This window comes from Pogonomyrmex barbatus, unplaced genomic scaffold (genome assembly GCF_055798465.1).
Source record: "Pogonomyrmex barbatus isolate J1 unplaced genomic scaffold, ASM5579846v1 scaffold4, whole genome shotgun sequence".
Classification (NCBI taxonomy): Eukaryota; Metazoa; Arthropoda; class Insecta; order Hymenoptera; family Formicidae; genus Pogonomyrmex; species Pogonomyrmex barbatus.
Window position 1 is genome coordinate 2,597,973 of NW_028297138.1, and position 10,995 is coordinate 2,608,967.

Genomic DNA, 10,995 nt, shown 5'->3' on the forward strand with positions numbered 1-10,995 from the left:
AAAAGATAAATAATCATAATTAACACTTTAAGAGACTGCTTTTTATCACTGCATTAAGAATTTTTCTTTCTAAACAAAAAGGGGGAAGAGAGAGAAAAAATAATATATATATATATATATATATATATATATATATATATATATAATCTATACATTTATAAATAGGAAAACTCAAGAAGAACGAAAGAAATTACAGAGTCCTTTCTTTCCTTCTTCTTCGCGTTGAGAAAGCGCAATAGTACCTATCGAAAGAGAAGAATTATTACTTTTCAATGCAAATATCGTGTACCCCCGATATCTGTCTAAGATGGGGGGTGTTACGTCGTGACGACTGCACGATTCTTCTCTTTCGGGTATCTGTTATTAGAATTTAATTAAGCGGATAAACGAGTGACGCATGTTCTGTTACTCTGTTAGATCGCGACGGTTACACAACTGATCTCTTCCGGAGGTCGGTTTCTAGAATTCGGCTGAGCGGATAATCCCTATTATCTTAATCGCTGAAGTACACCGACGTTACATCTTGATGACTGCGCGACTCTTCTCTTTCGGATATCAGTTATTAGAATTTAGTTAAGCAGATAAACGAATGACACATGTTGTGTTACGATCGCGACGGCTACGCAACTAACGACGCTCTTCCGAGAGTCGATTACTAAGAATTTGGCTAAGCGGATAATCCCTATTATCCTAATCACGGAAAAACAATACGTGTACAAATGTTTTCCTCAACGAAATCATATATATATATAGTGCCCTTAAAGGCACGGAACTCACTCTCTCTGCTACGTCCCATTCTTTTACACGGTCGGAACATTTCAGTTTATCAGTTTGTCGATAATTCAGGTTGTCAATAATTCAGTCGGTGTCAGTTGAAAACAATCAACAAGAACAAGTGATTAAGTTTCCTGACGACACTATTACCGCCTTCATCTCGCAGATCTCAACTCTACAGAATAAAAGTAAGTTTAATTACACATAAAAAAATTCCCTAATAATAATTTTCGGGTCTCTTCTCCTTATACTTTCTCATTCCTCCCTTACATCCTTTCTATCCTCTGCCGTTCTCCTTACACGTCTACTCCCTTTTTCTTTTTCTTTTCTCTTTCTTTCTTTGCTTCAGCTGTCGAACCTCTCGGACTCCCTATGCGTTGCGGAGCACTCAGCAGGTTCATGGCTGTCGAGTAATTCGAGAAATCTATTCTTTTGCCTTTTCTCTCCTCTCTTACAATTTTCTTTTTCCTTTTTAATTTCTCTCCTCTCGGATCTCTCGGTTTCCTGAAATATTTCAGAGATAGCCTTAAGGTTCGCGACTAATGACGTTTCCTTCATATTCCAAATCCATTTCTTTTAGTGAAAGCTGCATCATCCACACTCTCCGACGCTCAAAGACGGAGGCGAGCCCTGAAGAGGCTCCGTTACCGTCGGAACAAGCGAGCTCGCCAAACGGGGAGCTATCCTTCGCCTGGGACATCCGAGGTTTTAATACATCAAGAAACCACGAGTTGTTCCAACAGGAGACCCCATTATTTACACATTTCTCCTCCATCCTATTCCCCGATCAAACCAGCTGAATCTGGATCACCTCCAGATTTCAGTGTACTCTTCCCAGAACGCCATAACATCCAGACATACCCAGATTTCCCCACCCAGAAATCATTGGACGAGTTCTGTGAACTACGGACTCCTTCCCCTCCTCCCCTAGACCTCACTAGCGAAAACCCGACCTCCTCTCAGAACAACCACACACACAGTCAACAACATACAATTTAAAATAGATTAATAACAAATTAAAAATACTAAACCAAACAATACATCCGGCAATTTTAGGAACACACGAATTTCTGTCGTAACACCCTTCTTATTTTATATTTTTGTAAATATATCGTCAATGAATATATACCAACGTAAAAAAAAATTTATGATACGATCTTGTAGCTAATGTACGATCTTGTATACGATCCTAATACGTATCTAACCTTGTATCATTTTAAAATTATTAATTATATGTAAAATTTAAATTATTTATTGTTTAGTTATTCGCTCCTTCTTTCATTCCTCGTTATCCCAAGATTCGCGCATGGTCCTGTCCCTGGCAAAAGAGATTAAATTCTCTTGCCTAAATTACGGACCGACGGACGCACGTCACGCAGTCGAAGTCATAGCGTCTTTTTCAAGACGTTGACTCGCACTCGTGGCTCTGCACAGTGTGTCCGACTCGTAGGAATGCCTCAGCGCGGCCCACCTGCGAGAAGGTATTTGGAGCGTCCTTCCAAGCCCCATCCAAAAAAAAAAAAAAAAAAATTTTTATAAAAATATATTTACCTCGGGTTGGACGTAACATTTATTTAATTGATTGTTTTAATATTTATTTATATTTATTTATTTATTTAATTGATTGTTTTAATATGATTACTAATAGCTAATATTAAAAATTATTTTAAAAAATAATAAAAAAATTTCGCGAATTCATTATTTTTTTTAATAATTTTTAATTCGGTTTCTTCAGATAGATATAAGACATTTAATATCAAAATCCGCAATGATAGTTATAATTTTACATATAACTTTTTTTAAAATATATAATAAAAGAATTATTACGCGATAATTAAACAATTAATAATCATATTAAAACAATCAATTAAATAAATAAATAATTATTAAATAATCAATAATTAATCAGAACGAAATGGAAGAAAGAAAAACGTATAGAGACACCACGATCTCTCACTTGCACTAGCGTCGAGTGTGTAAGACAGCGAAGGGACACCGAAATTGGTATCATGTCTGATTATGCTTTTTTTCTCCATCGCGCGTCTTGCGTTAAAGATGGAACATCGAATTGCCCCCACTATTTTTTCTCCCTTCCACTCCGCGATCTCTTTCGCGCTCCACGGAGCACGGGCGTACGCGCTTCGTGTGTATGTAGCAGCCGCGCGCCGAGCGCAGGCACCATTCCTGCTGGTGCGTGTACATATATATGCATGCATATGCGTGGCTGTAAATAAACACACTCATATCATTACAGTACATTAAAGACATATTCAACATTCCTGAAAATAATTAATTAATCAAAATTGCACACATACAAACATACACATAGACACACGTGCGCGTGTTGAATTAAAAATAATAATTCAAAAATATATAAAATTTTTAATTTCATTCATTTTATCTTATTATTATTGTTATTTGCAAAGTAAATCAAACAGAATATTCGGAACTTTATCAGGTTGTACGGAACTTCATGAAACTAACAATGAGAATCACAATTTACAAGGGAAATACACTTTCGATGCAGGAAAATAAGAAGAAACTAAGTCACAAAAGAAAACTGGCGAGTCAGAAATGAAGAAAGAAGATTTAATAATAGATAACCTATTGTCAATAGAAGAAAAAAGAACCTGTAATCAAGGAAGAATGCATTTTTAACAATAACACTAATGCGTTATTTATTGTACGTTATTTTTATTCAATTATATATACATTATAACATCAGTATTTTTAACATGTGCAATTTTTATAGTTTATTCATATGACATCAATCTCTTTTTATTCCACAAGGAAAGAAGTTGTGGAGTATCGCCCTTTTATCTATTAGAAAAAGTATAATAATTATTGGGAAAACGAATTATTACAGTATTATTGTCCGAATATAGATTAATATAGATTAATATACATTAATTTAAACGCTCCAATAGTTCTTTTTGTGCGGGTATTGTAAAAGCTGATAATATAGTTACATGTATGTAGAATTCATTCTTTATAGGGCAAAGATATTATTACATTTGATGACAAAGAAATCAGCATAGACAAGATTAAAAAGTGCAATAAGAGAACATATTCATTGTTCATTTCTGACCTTCTAACGATAGTATATACTAATTTAGTTTTATGAAATGAGTCGAGTATAATAGGAAAAGTTGCTAATACTCATAAAAATATCAAAGTTAAACATAAATTAGATGAGCGAAAATTAAAAGCTATAAAAGATAAGAATATTTGTTATTCTTGCATATATATATATATATATTTCCTTGTGGGATAAAAAGAGATTGACGTCATATGAATAAATTATATATATATATATATATATATATATATAAAATTTATTCATATGACGTGTGTATATATATATATATATATATAACGACACCCGACTCACCCCCCTCAATTACTAACAATTATTAACAATGTTAAAAGTCCCCGACCGATCAACCGTCGGGGCGCCGACACGGCGATCCTTCCGCGATCCCACCGTCGCGAAAAGCCCGTCGAACAGCGGACGCGGCAAACCGATGATCACGCGGCTTCACGTGCGCACCGCGTGAAACAATAGACACACGGTAAGGCCACTACCGCCGGCCCCGCTACCGACCGCGCCGCCGAACATCCTCGCGGAATTCCCGAGCGCGTTCGGCGAATTATCGCGGGGATTCCGACAAAGACATCCCCCGGAACTACCACGACCCGACCGACCCGTTCCTGACGACTCCCGACCGATGGCCGGCTCGGGTATATTAAGCGAGTCCGGGAGATAAACGAGACCTGTCTCCGGCGAGACAGTAACCAGTCCGACACTGCTTTCGATATTCCGAATCCTCTCCAGAAAAAGCGACCTAAGGTGCTACCTATCGTGCCAGGAGCTTCTGGCCGATCGCTCTTCTAAATCCATCAGCGCACAAGTATTCACAGGTTGAGGAGCTTCTCAACCTGGGCTCCACAAAGAAAGCCCTTGTGCACATATTCCTCTGACGATCGAGAAGCAGGGAGCTTCCTGCATTCGAGCCGTCATAGCCTTACACACAGCTGATCCGTCATAGCACTACACACAGCTGATCCGTCAAAACAAGACGGCCGAAATCCCTGCGCACCGTCGCGCCCGCGCCGCGCCTATCGAGGAACGCGACGAAATTCGGAGAACCGACCGCGAGCAAACGATTGTATATAATACGTAGAAACCGCGCGTCTTTTCGCCGTACCAACGACGAAATACTTGTAAATACTGTACATATAAAAACAGCCAGTCGGCATTGTAAATATAAACTTAGACATATCAAGAGACACGATATTTTATTTCTCGTACCGAATCCTGACCAAAAACCGATCGACGCTATCCTGCAAAATCGATCGACGCGGAGATAGAGACGTTTTATATATATATACTTAATTTTATATTTACTGATCCTGTCTTAATTTGGAGTCAATTTACAGAATATACATTGCATGTTTCCTCAAAATACAAAGGAAATCAATGAAAAATTTGAAATCCTTATCAAATATAAGTGCAATAATGTTACCAAAATTATGAAATGGAAATCAGAAATTGGATGAAAAAATTAAGCCGAATTTTATTATTTTATGTTTAAATATAATTCTAATAACCATTTAATTAAAAAAAAACATTTATTTTATTCAAAAGTCTGAATTTAAAAATAGATTTGTGAAACAACAAGGAATGTTATTATTTTCTTTATATTCTTTTCTAAAAATGAAGATGTTTCGTTGTTCTTATTGAATTTTCAAAGATTTAAATAAAACAAAATTAACATATAATATATAAAGTGTTATTCGTATTACACACACACACACACACACACACACACACACACACACACACACACACACACACACACACACACACACACACACACACACACACACACAACATACACTATAAAACATATACTATATACAAGGTGTCCCGCAAAACTCCCGCATTTGGAATACACTACGTGATTTTTTATGCTAAAAGAAGCAACTTTTTTCTTTAGCAAAATTGCGACGAATAGTTTTTACAGTGGATCAAATTAAAAGTAACAAATGAGTTCGTTAACCCTGAGGGCAAACTTCCTTCGGTATAAACTTTCCCTCGATGTCACGGAAACCTTGTATATCGACGATTATATCCATGATGTAGAATATGCTTTTTTCCGAAGCGGCGTAGTTCATGTGTCGAGTAAAACTGAAGCTGTTTTCCGTTGTAGTATAATAGCACAATTCGCGGGGTTTTCGCCAATGGAGAACGCGACAAACTCGAAATATTTCCTCGCTCCACCGCGCTTCGTATCCTTTCTCGAAAGTGGCTTTCGCTCTACTGACGCGTACGAGATCGTTAACATCGAATTTAGCCTTTTGTTCTACTACTTTCGACGCCCCATTCTCTCTCTCCCCTCTACGTCGCTCCATATTTTCACGTGCGATGCGGGCATTTTCTCTCGTAATGGTCGCCGATTGCATCCTGATGAACGAATGACGGGTGTGATTCTAAACGCGCACGATATTTTGCAACACATCGATGTAACGCCGCGTGTTTTTATGCGTAAAATAGAGCCACATTCGCTCCTTCAACGTTCTATTGAAGCGTTCAACGACAGCGGCTTTGATGTCTGGATTGCGAGCTACGCGATAACGTATGCCTCTTTCTTTCAGAAAATCTTGCAGCGGGCGTGCGATAAATTCTTTACCCTTGTCGATTTGTAAGTACACGGGCGCTCGTCCATCGCTTCTCGAGAGAATGTTTTGGAAGCCTCTTGTCACGCAATTACTTGTTTTATCCCGCAGCGGTTCCACCCAGACAAATTTGCTAAGTACGTCGATAATCACGAACAGATAAGAAAATCCGTCGTTATAACTCTTAAGACTACGGAGTTCGATCAAATCGGCCTCCCACAGATCGTCGATATTCGTCACGTTGTAACGTAATCGTGGAAATTTTCGCCTCGAAGGGCGGTGCAGTGTATACGCGTCTTGCGATTCGAGCCAGCGAGCTACTTCTTTACGAGAGAAATTCGGTTTAGCGGCATACGCCAAGTTATCCGTTGCCGAATACCCCGCATAGTGCGCTGGATCGTAATACAAATTTTCAAGCCTGGTCATTTCAATTCACTCCAATCGAGTAAGCGTCTCTTTCTTGCCTGTCGAGAATCTTTCACGAAGGTTATAGGGATATCGTCTTTGCGAAAACGCGGCGAAAGAAACAACGCGCACTTCGCTCGCTCTACTTCTTCGGTCTTGCGTTTTTTTCTCTTTTTCATGCGTCGTACCCTCCTCGTCCCCGTCGTCGTCGTCGTCGTCGCCGTCGTCGTTGAAAGTTTTCTTGGTATTTTCGGGATGGAACTCGCTCGTGGTGGTGATAATATCTCGACAAATGTGGTTGCTAACAATTCCTTATTTCCTACGAGTACAGCCGGAGTGTTTTGTTTTCGTCGTACGCAGTAATCGTGCAAACTGACCTCTTCCTAATGCTTTCACGGTTTTTCTTTCGCGCATCGCATCGTTTATCAGTTCCGTGATATTCGACTCTTTTATAACGTTACCCTCGATAGTCACGATTCCTCCTTCGTTCCAAGTAATTCTCGCGGGTACTGCTTTATCAATCAAATGTTTCAAAAGTAAATGTGCCTTGGCACCAAAACTTTTCGGCACATTTTCTAATATTTTTTCGACGCTTTGCCGCTCGCGCCTACGCAAAGACTCGGCCCGTACGGTATTACTTACGTACTCTTCGAGATGAGGAGATTTGCTCGATGATTCGCGCGCCTGTTCGGCCATGTCTCCCTCCCGCGCATCTGAATTGTTCTCATCGGCGGCGTTACGCGTCGAATCTTCCTTTTGCGATTTAACAAAATGAAGATATCGCCAAAGTACTTCCTTATATAATTTCCATTTCTCGCTTACATCGCGCGGAGTGGGTGAATTAAGAATCCTGCTCATATCTGAATCGAGTCGTGATAAAGGCGTACCGAGTGTTTGTACGGAATTTAAATTTTCTCCCTGTATCATCTCCAAATTCTGTCGTGCGACGTTTTCCGTCGTGCCTATTACCGAATGTTGTTGTTGTTGTTGTTGTTGGAACCGTTGCTGCATTCTTTCGAGATTATCCGTGGAAATTAAGACCATCTTCTTTGCCCTTTCCATAACTCGATTTCTTCTTTTCTCTCGAACTAACCCTCCGATAATTTTTGAAAATAGGAAAGATAGTATAGGTCCGATAAGATACGATAAAAATCCGCCTCGCTGTAATAGCTAGTAATAGCTTTTTCTTACTTTCCAATTACCACCACGTTTTCTCGCTAAGTGACGCAAAGTTGTTTTATATCTGCTTAAACGATTTTTTTCACTGCGTTCGAGCGGAACGTTACCCTTGAGAGTATTGAAAACGCACTCGCAGATACAGCGAATGAATTTTTCGTCTGCCCAGCGTAAGAAAGAAGCGCGCTGATTTTTGTTCGAATAACACAGCGCTTCGAGAAGACAGATATTTTTCTTACCGATCGAGCATTCCGCGATTTTTCTCGCATTAATCGATGATGTTCCCTTCTTCATCGCGAGGAACTCGCGCGACTGTCGCGAGAGAATGCGTGGACGATACTTTTATACGAAACTTCCGGAAAAGGATCTGCATGCTACTTAAACGTAATTCGCTGTATCATCGGGAAATATGCTCGTGCGAAAACAATACTCGTCCGGCGTCGATTGTTTTAGAGCAATAAATATCCCTGAAGTTGGGATGTGGCGTCGTGGTACGCTTCCTCGAGAAAACTTTGGCTCGTTCGGATAGACTTGACGAGCGAGATGACGAATTTGCGCGCGATCCCGGGGATTTTTGAAAACGACAAAGTAATTCGCATTCAGAGATATGTCGCGTTGTCCACGCCCCTGATGAAAGAGATTTTGTGTGATGAGAATTACGCTGAGATTTTTATGACTTCCCTTGGTAAACAGATCCACGATCGCTTCGCTCGAAGATGATTCCCTCATAAGATCGTCAATTATTATCAATTTCGGACGAACTGGATCGCTAGAATAATCTTCCGGACGCGGTAATCCTTCGTGAAATTCGATCGCCGCAACGAAATCTCGAGTTTCGTATTGAAGCTGTTGATAAGCATCCTGCCACACCGCGTAGTAAAGCAAAATTCTTTCGAAACGTACATCGGCCATTTCGGATAAATAACGAAGAAATCTCTTCACAAAAATCGTTTTCCCACATCCTGTGGGTCCGCACACGATCAACATCCACGGATGTTTCCACCGTACATCCATTTTACGAAATGGCAGATTCGCGTCTGTGCGCGATTTCATAAAGGCTGATGGTTGTGAGGGAGCTGTAAGCTTATCCCAGCGACCGAGGGGCCCACCGCGGCGAAGATACGCTCGCGCCAGCGTTTCCCCGCGAGGGCTAGCGAAAAACACCGCGGGCAAGCTGATTCACCCCCGCGGTGTGAGCAAGCTTATCCTCGAAGATGCTCGCGCCGACGAAACAGCGTTATAAGCTAGCCATATAGTTTGCGTTAAAAAATTAAAGATAAAATCGTTTTTCTTAAATATAAAATATTTTTATATGAAATGAAAAATCTTTTTTAAAATTTGTTCTATATATATATATATATATATATATATATATATAATATATATATATATAATATATATATTCTTACCTTTCTATAAAAGATATCGTTTTTATAAAAAATACAGCGAGGATAGGAAATTGAAGAAATCAAATTTTTTCTGTGTATGTAAATATGTTTATTTTTTTAAATGGCTGAAGGAAGGCGGAAAGAAGTTACGGGAAAAAACATGTTTTAAGAAATATGATTTTTATAGATTTATTTAAAATAAATCGGACATTAATTTTATAAAAATAAAACTTCTTAATTTTAAAATTACAATATTTATTTAAGATATAAATTAATATTAGCACATGTACACATTTACATTATTTTTACATTTCGTTCTCTCTGAAAAATATATTTTACAAAAATTTCTTACAATCTTTGACTAGGGGCGGAAAACTCGATTATTTAAGAAAGATTAGGACGAGAAAATTTATTCCGGTGCATAAACGTACGGAACCGAATAACGGTTATTAATAAATCTACGTTTCAGCAATACCGGTGAGCATATCTTTGTTTCATCTCGCGTAACAACGTCGTGAAACGCTGTGCGTCGAATTGCACTGAAATGTAGATTTATCGATGGACCGGCTTCGTCTCGTCTTGTTCTTTCTTTTTCTATTAACATATTCTTAATACTACTAAAATTTATTAACCCGCTATTCGATGAATTTAAAATAATACCCTTAATTTTACATGTTTCGTGTGTGCACCCCGACGGAGTACGAACAATGTACGCGTAGAATTTCGGACCACCGGAAACGAACGATTCGATGTAGCTACCGCGGCCGTAGTTCTCGAGCTCGTCTGTCATATCGCCCAAGAAATTCCCCGTACGCGGTTCATACTCATTCGGATCGCCGGTACTGACATATATACACGAATCCGTGTCGTAATATAAAACCCGTTTATTCAATAATTCTAAGTAACTGTACAATTTTAATCGTGCTTGCGCCGTTGTGTATGCCGCGATCACAACGTTCGTAAGCGAAGAATGCACCGCCTCTTTTCGGAGTCGTCACGAAACATATATTACCTCGTCGTTTACGGGTAATATACCGGTTATCTCGTGCTCAGGACTCGTAAGCAAAGTCATAAATTGCTGATGAGATTTTATAATTTCGGTATTCGGCAAATTGGATCGTTGGCCGAATTTTCCCCAAAATGAATTTAAACAAAGCTTAGCGATCGAACGTAAACCGGGATTGAGGGCGATGTTTCACCTGTCGAGTGTGATACCCTCGGTTTCCTCATATTCCCGAAGGTAACCTCCTTAGCATCATCGTCAGCGTCTTCTCTACATTCGCTCGGCCAGCCGCTCGCTTCTTGTTTTAATTGCAAAAAGATATTAATATATTCGGCAAACAGTCCGCCTTGACGAGTATCGCTATCGTATCGCGCGACTTTATATTCCCAAATTTCGGTCACATGCATCACGAGATAATCCTTCTCGACGGCTTTGCGTAATTCACAAGATACCCAGGTACCCCCGAATTCTCGATCCACCGGGTTCTCGTGAGTACACTCAACTTGTGAGAACGTTTCGCAGCAACTCCGACATAACGCAAACAATAATTTACCTTGTACGCGATACGGT